Below are 14,031 nucleotides of genomic sequence, written 5' to 3'. Positions count from 1 at the left end.
ACTAAATTCCCACTCCTGCATGCCCTATCAAAGTAAATATCAGTACTTAGACCAACGTTTGACTCCTAACACAGGACGCTGAAAATAACATTTGTCAGGCAAAAGCTTTACGAACATGGCGATATAATATTTGGCATACCTAGCTTGAGAGCGCAGACTCCCAGTCAATTGCTACTATTACTGATTCTGATGGCAACCATGTGAAAATGGCTTAACGAGTCATTTAGGACATTTTATGCAAATCTGTATGCCTCAGAAATGACAAATGACGCACCCAAATTAACAGAGGACTTCTTTTCTAAGATTGAGCTCCCTACTATTTCCAAAGAACTGAGTATGTTCCATGTGTTGGACCTAATTCCTATATTTAAACTGAGCTTTTGTGCTTAATTTCTGTCTATGTTCGTAAAATAACAAAAACATTTTTTTCTTTGTTACTGTATCTCTTAATACGGGAGAAAATGTACATTTCAATAAAAAAAAAACGTTTAAAAAAAACCTATTACAACAAGTGCCCAAGGACCAGTGGAAGCAAAATAACCCCATAATATCAAAGATCCATCACCATACTTTTCTGACCATAGCACTGCCTGGAGTTTGCTAAACAGCATTGGCACATGGATTGGAATAGGTGCCATGGTCAGATGACATGAAAATAGATCTCTTTGGCCATATACCAGTGGTAGGTTTGGTGATGAAAGAAGAATATATGCAGAAAAGAACCTTGCAAGGGGAGGGCGCTGAAGTACAGTGCCTTGCGAAAGTATTCGGCCCCCTTGAACTTTGCGACCTTTTGCCACATTTCAGGCTTCAAATATAAAGATATAAAACTGTATTTTTTTGTGAAGAATCAACAACAAGTGGGACACAATCATGAAGTGGAACGACATTTATTGGATATTTCAAACTTTTTTAACAAATCAAAAACTGAAAAATTGGGCGTGCAAAATTATTCAGCCCCCTTAAGTTAATACTTTGTAGCGCCACCTTTTGCTGCGATTACAGCTGTAAGTCGCTTGGGGTTATGTCTCTATCAGTTTTGCACATCGAGAGACTGACATTTTTTCCCATTCCTCCTTGCAAAACAGCTCGAGCTCAGTGAGGTTGGATGGAGAGCATTTGTGAACAGCAGTTTTCAGTTCTTTCCACAGATTCTCGATTGGATTCAGGTCTGGACTTTGACTTGGCCATTCTAACACCTGGATATGTTTATTTTTGAACCATTCCATTGTAGATTTTGCTTTATGTTTTGGATCATTGTCTTGTTGGAAGACAAATCTCCGTCCCAGTCTCAGGTCTTTTGCAGACTCCATCAGGTTTTCTTCCAGAATGGTCCTGTATTTGGCTCCATCCATCTTCCCATCAATTTTAACCATCTTCCCTGTCCCTGCTGAAGAAAAGCAGGCCCAAACCATGATGCTGCCACCACCATGTTTGACAGTGGGGATGGTGTGTTCAGCTGTGTTGCTTTTACGCCAAACATAACGTTTTGCATTGTTGCCAAAAAGTTCAATTTTGGTTTCATCTGACCAGAGCACCTTCTTCCACATGTTTGGTGTGTCTCCCAGGTGGCTTGTGGCAAACTTTAAACAACACTTTTTATGGATATCTTTAAGAAATGGCTTTCTTGCCACTCTTCCATAAAGGCCAGATTTGTGCAATATACGACTGATTGTTGTCCTATGGACAGAGTCTCCCACCTCAGCTGTAGATCTCTGCAGTTCATCCAGAGTGATCATGGGCCTCTTGGCTGCATCTCTGATCAGTCTTCTCCTTGTATGAGCTGAAAGTTTAGAGGGACGGCCAGGTCTTGGTAGATTTGCAGTGGTCTGATACTCCTTCCATTTCAATATTATCGCTTGCACAGTGCTCCTTGGGATGTTTAAAGCTTGGGAAATATTTTTGTATCCAAATCCAGCTTTAAACTTCTTCACAACAGTATCTCGGACCTGCCTTGTGTGTTCCTTGTTCTTCATGATGCTCTCTGCGCTTTTAACGGACCTCCGAGACTCTCTCAGTGCAGGTGCATTTATACGGAGACTTGATTACACACAGGTGGATTGTATTTATCATCATTAGTCATTTAGGTCAACATTGGATCATTCAGAGATCCTCACTGAACTTCTGGAGAGAGTTTGCTGCACTGAAAGTAAAGGGGCTGAATAATTTTGCACGCCCAACTTTTCAGTTTTTGATTTGTTAAAATAGTTTGAAATATCCAATAAATGTCGTTCCACTTCATGATTGTGTCCCACTTGTTGATTCTTCACAAAAAAAATACAGTTTTATATCTTTATGTTTGAAGCCTGAAATGTGGCAAAAGGTCGCAAAGTTCAAGGGGGCCGAATACTTTCGCAAGGCACTGTATTGAAAACAGGGGTGGCAATAATTGACCCTTTGTAAATAAATTGTATTTATTTATTATCTCAATCTTTCTCTGAACAATTAGATTGGAATATATATATATATATATATATATATATATATATATATATATATATATATATATATATATATTAATTAGGAGCATAAAATAGATATTTATTTTATATACAGTATTTTTTGCTCATCTTTATCAAGGGTGCCAATAATTTGACTTGACTGTACATGCCTAGAATCATATCTCATGATTAAATGAATTCAACATTGGGCCCCCACTATGACATGTTTATGGATGGATGTGTGTGTGCCGGTAGATCGACTGTCTTGGTGTACTAGCAGGGCAGGGTCTTTCAAAAGGAAATGTTATTTGATATAAGACAACATATTGTGGGCTAATAGGAACGCTATCAGAAAGGGCTCTTACTCTATGCCAATCCCATTTGATCAGGAGACTGTCATGAAGCTGCAATGTTGTGAGTGTGTCAGCAGCTATGGATGACAGACGTAAACCTACATGGGATAATGTACAGTTATGACTATAACTGCTGTTCCCTAAGTAAACCCATCGAACAATCAGAGGCTGTGTGTGGGGGTGTGTGGTCAGGGGTACGAGGCGTGCTCTTTCATTTGTGGAAACATGTCCATTCTGTTGTAAACCAGTTATTGCCTCATACTGCCATAATGACTCAGAAATTACTCTTGCAGCAAAACTACACACCCCAGATTCTAAAGGCTAATGGCAGGAAGCATGTCTCCTTAGTTCCCATTAACACCATGCCCCACCTTCCACAGGTGATTAATTAAAGGCACAGATTCAGACCTCTCAGAGTTCCAACCCCACAGGACAACCTGCGGTACCCGGGTTTGCCTAATGACCCTCTCCTGTCCCAGCTACACTGGGGCCAGAGACATCCAAGCAATAAAACATCAGTGTGTGGTGATGCTCACCACAGCACAAATATCTCCTCGTCTTCAAGAGTCCAAAAGGTTGGACCAGTTCCAAAAAAAAAATGGACATGGGGCTTTCCCACCCAGACGAGAGATGACTGAATCAAATCAATTAAAAAGACCCATTCCGAACTGAGAAATAGACCTGTTCCATATAGACCTCCCTGGATCCAGACCTAGTCCGATCTGAATGAGGAAAGCGGCAGTCATTTAAGTTACTTTATTAACCGGAGCTGATAAAGCGTGACAGGAGGGAGAGAGGTGCCCATCTAGCAGGCGAGGAGCAGCCATACTGTGAGTGACTGACAAGGGGAGAAAGAGACAGCAACCAACCAAGCCGACTCACACTATTGTAGACTAATAGCTGCCATAGCTAGGTTCTTTCACCAAATAGAATTACATATTACCTGTCTTGACTGCATCAAACCAGGAGAAGCTAGATACACTAGCTAACGTTTGCTAGCTAGGTTAATTGAGGCACAGTGCATGTACTTTCTAATCCTAGTTACAACTAAAAACAACTCCATTCAGAATATTAAGTAGCAGCCTACCTGTTGTCTCTTGGTCATTGTAGCCTATCCTTCTCCTTTAACTTTTAATTCCGTAATTTAAATTCCATCTTCCAATGATTAGATATTCCCTAACTTTTGCCACACACAAAGCGAGGCTCTATGGCTGTAGCCTATTGGCTCTTTGACTCAACAAGCTACAAGTGCCACGGACCAAAAGCAAGAGCAGCATAAAATAATAAATGATTCTCTCTCGCTGTCCAGATATGTCAGTTAAAATTACACATACTTGAGACCAGTGACAATCATATCAGACCCAGACCATTATTGAGAATTCTGGATCCGGACCCGGCTCTCGGGTACAGGTGGCTCTGTGAAGACCTCTACTACAAACAACTCTTTAAAACAACACCCAAGATGCCGCCAGACCCCTAGTGTGTGGGCAAATACACCATTAGGTCATTCCTGCCTTTTGCTGTCATAGGCCAGAGCAATAGCCTCCACAATCCATGAGATGGATAAGCAAAACAGACAAAGCTGGTCACACAAACAAACAGACACCCCTGGTCCACTAAATGTATATGCTTAACGCTTGCACAGGACACAGGACACCTCAAGCAAACGAAGGAGGCGAAAAGCTCAAAAGCTAGAGACCTGTAGGACTTAGTCAAATACAATCCTCCAGGACTGCCGTTCAGAAGAAAAACCATGCCGCGCAGAGACAAGAGATTCAACTTCACTGAGTTCGCCCCATTAGGTTTGCACTATATACAGTACATTCGGAAAGTATTCAGACCCCTTGACCTTTTCTACTTTGTTGTTACAGCCTTGTTCTAAAATTGAATAAATTGTTTATCAATCTACACACAATACCCCATAATGACAAAGTGAAAACAGGTTTAGAAATGTTTGCAAATGTATGAAAAATAAAAAACAAATCATATTTAAATAAGTATTCAGACTCTTACTTAGTACTTTTTGAAGGACCTTTGGCAGCGAGTACAGCCTTGAGTCTTCTTGGGTATGAGGCTACAAGCTTGGCACACCTGTATTCTCCTATCCTTCTCTGCAGATCCTCGCAAGGTTGGATGGGGACAACGACCCTAAGCACACAGCCAAGGGACAACAACCCACAGCACACAGCTAAGACAATGCAGGAGTGGTTTCAGGACAAGTCTCAATGTCCTTGAGTGGCCTAGACAGAACTTGAACCCGAGCGAACATCTCTGGAGAGACCTGAAAATAGCTGTGCAGCGACGCTCCCCATCCAACCTGACAGAGCTTGAGAGGATCTGCAGAGAAGAATGAGAGAAACTCCCCAAATACAGGTGTGCCAAGCTTGTAGCGTTATACCCATGAAGACTTGGGGCTGTCAAATATGCCTCAAGTCCTCAACTGTCAGCTTCATTAAATAGTACCCGCAAAACACCAGTCTCAACGTCAACAGTGAAGAGGCGACTCCGGGATGCTGCCCTTCTAAGCAGAGTTCCTCTGTCCATTGTGTGTTCTTTTGCCCGTCTTAATCTTTTCTTCTTATTGGCCAGTCTGAGATATGGATTTTTCTTTGCAATTCTGCCTAGGCCAGCATCCCGGAGTCACCTCTTCACTGTTGACGTTGAGACTGTTGTTTTGCGGGTACTATTTAATGAAGCTGCCAGTTGAGGACTTGTGAGGCGTCTGTTTCTCAAACTAGACACTAATGTACTTGTCCTCTTGCTCAGTTGTGCTCAGAGGCCTCCCAGTCCTCTTTCTATTCTGGTTAGAGACAGTTTGCGCTGTTCTGTGAAGGGAGTAGTATTCAGCGTTGTACGATATCTTCAGTTTCTTGGCAATTTCGCACATGGAATAGCCTTAATTTCTCAGAACAAGAATAGGCTGACGAGTTTAAGAAGAAAGTTATTTGTTTCTGGCCATTTTGAGCCTGTAATTGAACCCACAAATACTGATGCTCCAGATACTCAACTAGTCTAAAGGACAGTTTTATTGCTTCTTTAAATCAGGACAACAGTTTTCAGCTGTGCTAACAATTACAAAAGGGTTTTCGAATGATCAATTAGCCTTTTAAAATTATAAATTTGGGTTAGCTAACAACGTGCCATTACAACACAGGAGTGATGGTTGCTGGTAATGGGCCTTTATTTACACGGTGCACATTATATATATATATATATAAAAAGCTTTCCAGCTACAATAGTAATTTACAACATTAACAATGTCGACACTGTATTTCTGATCAATTTGATGTTATTATTTCAATGGACAAAAAAAGTGATTTTTCTTCCGAAAACAAGGACATTTCTAAGTGACCCCAAACCTATGAACGGTACTGTACATGATTTTGTTTACAAGCTAGGTTGTCTTTCCATGTTTGAGTTTCAACTGCTAGGGAAGAGAAGACAACGTGTCTACTAGACAGAATCAATCTGAAAAGGCACAAACCTGTTGAGTCGCAATGCCACGTTAACCTTTTTTCCTCATCTGTCATATTTTGGTTCAGACTCAGGTCACAAAATCAAATCATTAAACAATATACTACTTACTAGTAATACTTTTATTGTTTTAGAAACATTATACAGAATACACATGTTTTTGTTGTTGGTGTAATTTTTGCAGAAAAAAATATATAGTTAAAAAAAACACACAAAAAAAATCTGCTTGCCACAGTGGCTGGTGGACCAAAAAGTAAAAATGTATGCCCTGGTGGTGGAGATGTTGCCTACCCTCACCACCTGGGGTCACCCCTCAGGAATTCCAGGATCCAGTTGCAGAAGGTGTTCAGTACCAGGGTCCAAAGCTTGGTGACGAGCTTGGAGGGGCCAATGGTGTTGAACACTGAGCTGTAGGCAATGAACAGCATTCTCACATGAGGTATTCTTATCTAGGTGGGTGAGGGAAGTGTCAAGTGCAAAATAGATTGCGTCATCTATGGATCTTTTGGAGCGGTATGCAAATTATAATGGTTCTCGGGTATCTGGGATGATGGAGTTGATGTGTGCCATAACCATTCCTCGAGTTATTTTAGATTATTTCTGACTGTTCTGAGAAAGGTCTTATGGGATTATGCGAGCACACTCGTTCGGTATACCTGAATTTGGTGAGGCGCCAGCCGAACTGAAGCATGCTGACGCCTTTAGAGTTCTTGGGAATAGGAATGATGGTGGTCAGCTTGAGACGTGGGGATTACAGACTGGGACAAGAAGCGGCTGTTCTACAAATGCTCTGAGAACGCACCCTGGAATAAGGTCCGGCCCCACGGCTTTACGAGTGTTGACCAGATTAAAGACCATACTCGCGTCTGCCTCGGAGAGCGAGATCACCCAGTCCACTGTGTCAGCGGGGACCCTCATGCACGCCACTGTATTATTTTTGTCAAAGCGTGCATATGTAACGGATGTGAAACGGCTAGCTTAGTTAGCGGTGCGCGCTAAATAGCGTTTCAATCGGTGACGTCACTTGCTCTGAGACCTTGAAGTAGTAGTTCCCCTTGCACTGCAAAGGCCGCGGCTTTTGTGGAGCGATGGGTAACAATGCTTCGTGGGTGACTGTTGTTGATGTGTGCAGAGGGTCCCTGGTTCACGCCCGGGTATTGGCGAAGGGACGGTTACACATAAAATGCTGAGTTCGTCTGGTAGAGGCATCGTTGGGCAGATCACTGCTGAGGCTTCCTTTGTAATCCGTAATGGATTAAGTGCGGCCCTACGGCCACATGCCATAGGTCCGCACTTAAAACGCATAATTTTTCCTTGCAGTCAAAATAAGCTCCCTGACAGTCTAGCCTTCGTTTCGATAAAGCAAGCTGGACAGAGTGAAAAGGCTATAAAATATAGTTCCATGATCATTTCTCCAGTTTCGATTTGAATATAGTTTTTTTTTGTTTAGTTTAGTTTATTAATTCAACCATTTTAAAAACAAGCGCACACAAAAGTTGAAAAAGTTGAAAAAGACATACATGCATTCAATCAATCTGACCAACATGGAGGGGATTTTTTTTATTTTTTTATAATAAAAAATAAAATAAAAATCGACATTGAAATGACTAGCTTCTGAAGGGGAAGCTCCAGATAGCCAAGAATAAGCTGATCAGGGTAGTAATGAAGGTGACTGTTCGATAAGTTTGACGATAAGCTAACAGTACACCTAAAATGTACAGTTGATAGGATGCGTGTAATCAAATGAAAAATCTTCAGAACAAATTTGGCTGAGTGAGCTTCCGACATACCTCTCCTTCTAAGGGGATTTCCACAAAACACTATAATTAGTATAGCCATTGTAGCTTCACCCTCAGATTGGGTGCTAGCAAGCCGTCTAGGTAGTGCTAGGTATCAACAGCCAATTCAGTAGGGGCTGGAAGCTAATAGTGAGCTTTGATTGGTCAATAACATTGCAATATCGCAGAGTATTTGCATAAAGTTCAGCTTTCCCCAACTTTGGTCACGCCCTGTTCACGCCTTGTCGCCCGTGCTCGCCCCGCCCACTTCAAATCCCTCCATTGAAAATGAATGAGCCACCGGTGTTTCATCGCCCCCATCGTTGTTATGTGAAAATGCACTGTTACTTTCCCCAAAAGCCAAATATGGTGTAATTGCAGACCACAATTCGGGGTGTTTCTTGATATTAGGAAAAGCCCACCGTCATTGGACAGTCTCAGTGTTATGAGATTGATGGTTTCTTGCCACAGATTTGTTTACGTGGCAAGTTAGGTGAATAAGCGTGGCAAGTTAAGAAAAGAGTTAGGGTTAAGCTTAGCTACAATTATTGTCAACATCTGTTGTCCCCGACTGAAAAAAAGCGGCCATGGACCAATGGGTGTAACTTGATATCAAGAAACGCCTATATCAGAAAATGCCCCTAATTGCGGTCCGCAAATTACACCCTAATCCAAAAGTTGACTTGTCACATGGCTTTAACTATCATATATATTATTTATTTTTTACTCTAAAGCTAATTCACATCTGTAGTTAAATGTATGCAATAACGTGCCGAAATTTATATTTTACCAACGTTTTAAATTGATAACTTTATCGACAATACCATTCAGTCATCCCCATTATTATCTGGCTAGCATTGATAGCTAAACGTTTCCGTTACAACCATGCCAAGTGACAGCATAGCTTGCTGCTAGCTAGCATTGCCTGTCAAATCCCAACGTGTCTGAGTGTTTTAGAAGATAACGCGCTAACAAAAACTTTCTCAGCATAACAAGGTCATTTTTACAGATTTACAAACAGTACATGTCATTTATCTAGTTCCTGCTTAGTTTAGTAGACTTACCCAACTCCGCCTCGCCTCCCGCTGCCTTGTGTGGACGTGCTGAGGTAGCTATGGATGCACTAACAAGCCGACTAAAACAACTCCACGATTTACAATGGAGTTGAGCAGCAGCGACTAGTGTAGGCGGACTGGAGTTCAGACGTCACATAAAGTTACGTTTTTACCTTTATTTATCAGGGAGTCAAACTGAGACAGAGCTCTCTTTTACAGATGAGACCTAAATTACACGCATCAAAATATAAATATAAACTGCAAGCAGGAAAAAAACACGGTCATAAAAAGCAAACACGTTCATCAGTAATAATTTCCTCAATCTGCTAACTTTCTGAATTGCCCTAGATGCACCAAAACATCAAATGTAATCACATTTAGAAAATTGTTCCACAAATACGGTGAAAGAAAGACAAATCAGCTTTCAGTTAACTCCGTAAAGACCAAAGGAATTTCCAGAGTTAGCCATCACTGAGACCGGGTGTAGCAAGTCATTTGTCTAAAGTTGAGTAATGATGTTAGGTACGGTGGGACTATTTTGTCAAATGACTTCCTTTTATAAATGAAAAAATAGCAATGTATCAACCGAACTAAGTCACATCAAAGAGAGCCAACCAACTTTCTGGTAGAGAATGCAGTGATGAGTACCATAACTGTCACCCATAATAATGCGTAGTGAGCTACGAAGTGGCAGCTGCGTTCATATAGATGATGTCGCGATAGCTAAAACTGATAGGAACGTGGACTGAATCATCTCCTAATAGTAGGGTGCTAGGAGGTAACTATCATAAATCACAAATAAAGCTATCCCCAGTCAAATTGGACCACAACTCACGAGCCCACCTCCTGCACTGCTCACACCTAATCCAGTCCACACCTGTGACTGAAAATAGGGGGAGAGATGCCAATTGAAATGCTCTCTCTCTCTTAAAAACGTAGCTAGCTATCTAGCTTAATGACAAAGTGCTTGGTAAAATAGCTAAACGGCTATAAAGTAACATTAACTAAAGTTATCAGTCACTAGTGGTAACATCTACAACTGCAATTAAGTTACGTTATCTTTTTAATGCATTTTACCTCAGACGATCTGGTAGTAAGGTTGCTAGCTAAAACTCCTAGCAGTTTATTACGCTAACTAGCTAGCTGGCAAGCATTTACTGCTGGTGAAGTTGCTAGCTAGAAAGTTAGCATTAACTAGCGCTAACTGGGCTAGTCATTGTCTAAATAAGAGGAAGAAACACAAGGGGTAACTAGCCCCTGGGGGATTGCCCCCAACACACTCACCCAACATATTACTACTTTACTCAAGAATTACTACATTCTTCTCTTTAAACAAGTGGATTACTTATGTTAACGCTTTCCTATTTTAAAAAAACAACATAATTATAGATCTATCTTCATTGGAATATATCTACAACTTTTTCAAAATTATCAAAAATTTGATAAACGTACCACAAAATCGTTTTATTGAAGTATCTCAAAGTTGTGACGACAGAGTACATTTTTTTTTGTTGAGCACAAGCAGTGGCGGCCAGGGAAAGTGTTTGGAAAATCATTTGAAATCTTGAGGTCTTAATGTGAATTACAGGGGGGCTAGTTACCCTAATATCCTAATAATAATATTATGTTTGGGGGGGGGGATTATATTTCTCCTGTTGCATATCCCGACTACCCCTGAGACACACGCAGTTTAGCGAGAGGCATGACCTATTTCTGTAGAAGAAGCCCATTTTTATTCTCAGCTTCTTAACTCAGAAATAAAACAAATTAAAGACCACTTTTCATCTGTCCAGGTGCCCATATATTTGTAAGCAGGGACACAATCAATATGGACACCATCCAAGTACATATGCTTAAATCATTAGAGTTATTTTTATACGCTCTAGAAAACAACATGCTTAGTTTTACCTGCATTCCTTACTAATTTCAGGTCAAAAAAGTATTTATGCAATACAATGAAGGCAGACTGAAGTTCAGATAGAGCCTGCTCAATCATGGGTGCAATAGCATACACAGCAGTATCATTGGCATACAAGTGCAGGGTACAATTTTTTACAAGCAAGTCAATATTGTTAATGTAAACAGTAAAGAGTACAGGACCCAGAATCGACCCCTGCGGGACCCCACTCGTAATATCCAGGAAACCTGATTTAACAAACATCAGTAGATAGAACTACATTTGTATCTGTAAAGTCATTGTTAAACCAGTTACATGCAGCCTGGTCTAGGGCCAATTGAGGAAAGACTAATTGTATGGATAAAAAGCAACATTGAGCTGCCCTCTTCATTGACCTTTCAAAGGCCTTCGATGCTATTGATCACTCACTCCTAATTCAACCACATCATTTAAAAATAGGGATGGAGCAGAGATAGTACTATAGCATTGTCTAAAACCCGACTGATGTACATGTAGAATACCTTTCAAAGAAAATAAAGATCTTAGCTGAGAATGAATCAATGATTATATACTGAACAAAAATATAAACACAACATATTGTAGCGACCATGGGTTTATAAGCGTGGAAATCGACTCTGCCGCTTGAGCATGCTTTTGTGGCACAGTCGATAGCGCGCTGGACTTCGGGCTAGAAGGTCGAGGGTTTGAGACCTGCTCCCTGCCTGTTTCAATACATTGGTGTCAGAAGTGGGATGTGGTCAACAAGGTGTTGGTCCAATATGTATCATGAGCTGAAATAAAACATAATATAAATTTTCCATGCGCACAAAAAGCTTTTCTCTCAAATTCTGTGCACAATTTTGTTTGCATTCGGCATTTGGCATGCTGACTGCAGGAATGTCCACCAGAGCTGTTGCCAGAGAATGTAATGTTCATCTCTACCATAAGCCGCCTCCAATGTCGATTTAGAGAATTTGTCAGTACGTCCAACCGGCCTCACAACCGCAGACCATGTGTACCCACGCCAGCCCAGGACATTAACATCTGGCTTCTTCACCTGTGGGATCGTCTGAGACCAGCCAGCCGGACAGCAGATGAAACTGTGGGTTTGCACAACAAAATAATTTCTGCAAAAACTGTCAAACCTTCTCAGGGAATCTCATCTGCGTGCTTGTCGTCCTCAACAGGATCTTGACCTGACTGCAGTTTTATCGATGGCAATTTGAATACACAGAGATACCGTGACGAGATCCTGAGGCCCATTATTGGGCCATTCATCCACCTCCATCACCTCATGTTTCAGCATGATAATGCATGGCCCCATGTTGCAAGGATCTGTGCACAATTCCTGGAAGCTGAAAATAGCCCAGTTTTTCCAATGCCTGCATACTCACCAGACGTCACCCATTGGGCATGTTTGGGATGCTCTGGATCGAAGTGTACGACAGCGTTCCAGTTCCCGCCAATATCCAGCAACTTCTCACAGCCATTGACGAGTGGGACAACATTCCACAGGCCACAATCAACAGTCTGATCAACTCTATGCGAAGGAGATGAGGGAAATGATGGTCACACCAGATACTAACTGGTTTTCTGATCCACGCCCATACATTTTTTTAAGGAACCTGTGACAAACAGATGCATATCTGTATTCCCTATCATGTGAAATCAACATATTATGGCCTAATTTATTTATTTTAATTGACTGATTTCCTTATATGAACTGTAACTCAGTAAAATCTTTGAAATTGTTACATGTTCCGTTTATATTTTTGTTGAGTGTAATATTTTAGCTCCTCAAGAAAGTTTAGAAATAGGGCAATAATTATTTAGGCCACAAGGGTCATCACCTTTGTGAAGGGGGAGTACATGGACCGCCTTCCAAACCTTGCCAGATGCCAGAGAGAAAGAACTTGCTTAGGAATTTGTATGCTTCAGTGCATTTAATGTTTTCCCAAATTTTGAAGGATCACCAGCAGAGTCAAAGATGGAGCTTAGTAAGTATTTTGATTTAGCTTTCTTAATCGAGATACATCTGTTTCTGGCTGAAAGATAAAGATTTCATCACCCAAATATAGCCTGCATTTACATATTTTTTTGTGATGGCCCTACCACTGGTGTCTTTTTTCCTCCCATTAAACGTGAATTACGTGATCATCCCAAAACAAAACTGGATATTTATAATTATATATCATGAATACATTAGCCAAGACATCAGAGGCTTATATTTCACGATTTGAGTTGAATTGTCTGTAGTAGTGTATATGTCATCATAGATCAAGTCCACTGTTATTGTTTTTGTGACAAGTAACAGTTATTCATACAGGAGACACTGCACTAACTAATAATATTTTCTTCCAGTCAGCGCTGTGCTGTGCAAAAACTATGGTAACAGGAGAATAAAAGTGACACATTCTTTTTTTAAGAATCATAAGCTAGCTGCTGTTTATTGTAAATTATCATTTTCTGACTGTCTTGTCTTCTTACATTGCTACAGTTACAGTATAATAACACTGGTGGTTTAGGGTTGATTGATATTTGGGAGTGTTTCCCACGGCTATCAGCAGTTTCGATAGGTTCATATCATGTTCTATAACATAGCCGTTTTCCGGTTACTAATCTTTCCTTGACCGGCAAGTCAACAACAGGTTTAGCACAAGATAGCGAGTATGCCCGAATGGTTTCCAGACTTGGAGATGGAGTTAGGGGAACCTATTGAGGTCAGTAAGAACGTAGACAGGAAAAAAATGGAAGAAAGTGGACATATTAAGAGTAAATATGGAGTGCTGCAGAAGGAAATTGAACATGATAAGTGTGAGGATGAATGAATTGCGGTGGCAGGTGTGGTGAAGACCGCAGAGTTTGAGCCTCGTCCCGATGGTGATAAAGATGTTTTTTTGTCCTGTGGGAGTGTGATTTTTGGAGAGAATGGATTCTTGCATTCTGGCTGATCCATATGTGGTGTCAGGTTGGGTCGGTGAAAGTGACTCAAAGTGGAATCGTGTGGATTTTTGTCTTTCTTCGGTCCAAAGG

At 40.9% G+C, this 14,031-nt stretch overlaps 1 protein-coding gene across 2 annotated transcripts in view; it reads right to left on the bottom strand.

The window, feature by feature from the left end:
• Nucleotides 1-9,899, bottom strand: part of LOC110535651 (anion exchange protein 2) — a 107,400-nt gene extending 97,501 nt beyond the window's left edge. The window contains exon 1 of one of the 2 annotated variants that reach the window (XM_021620778.2): nt 9,111-9,899. The gene's annotated coding sequence lies outside the window, so the exon portion shown is untranslated. The remainder of the gene's footprint in view (nt 1-9,110) is intronic. The other variant, XM_021620774.2, reaches the window with a different exon arrangement.
• Between the last annotated feature and the right edge of the window lie 4,132 nt (nt 9,900-14,031).

The sequence above is a fragment of the Oncorhynchus mykiss genome, chromosome 11, assembly GCF_013265735.2.
Source record: "Oncorhynchus mykiss isolate Arlee chromosome 11, USDA_OmykA_1.1, whole genome shotgun sequence".
Classification (NCBI taxonomy): domain Eukaryota; kingdom Metazoa; phylum Chordata; class Actinopteri; order Salmoniformes; family Salmonidae; genus Oncorhynchus; species Oncorhynchus mykiss.
This window is presented reverse-complemented; position numbering and strand designations above follow the sequence as displayed.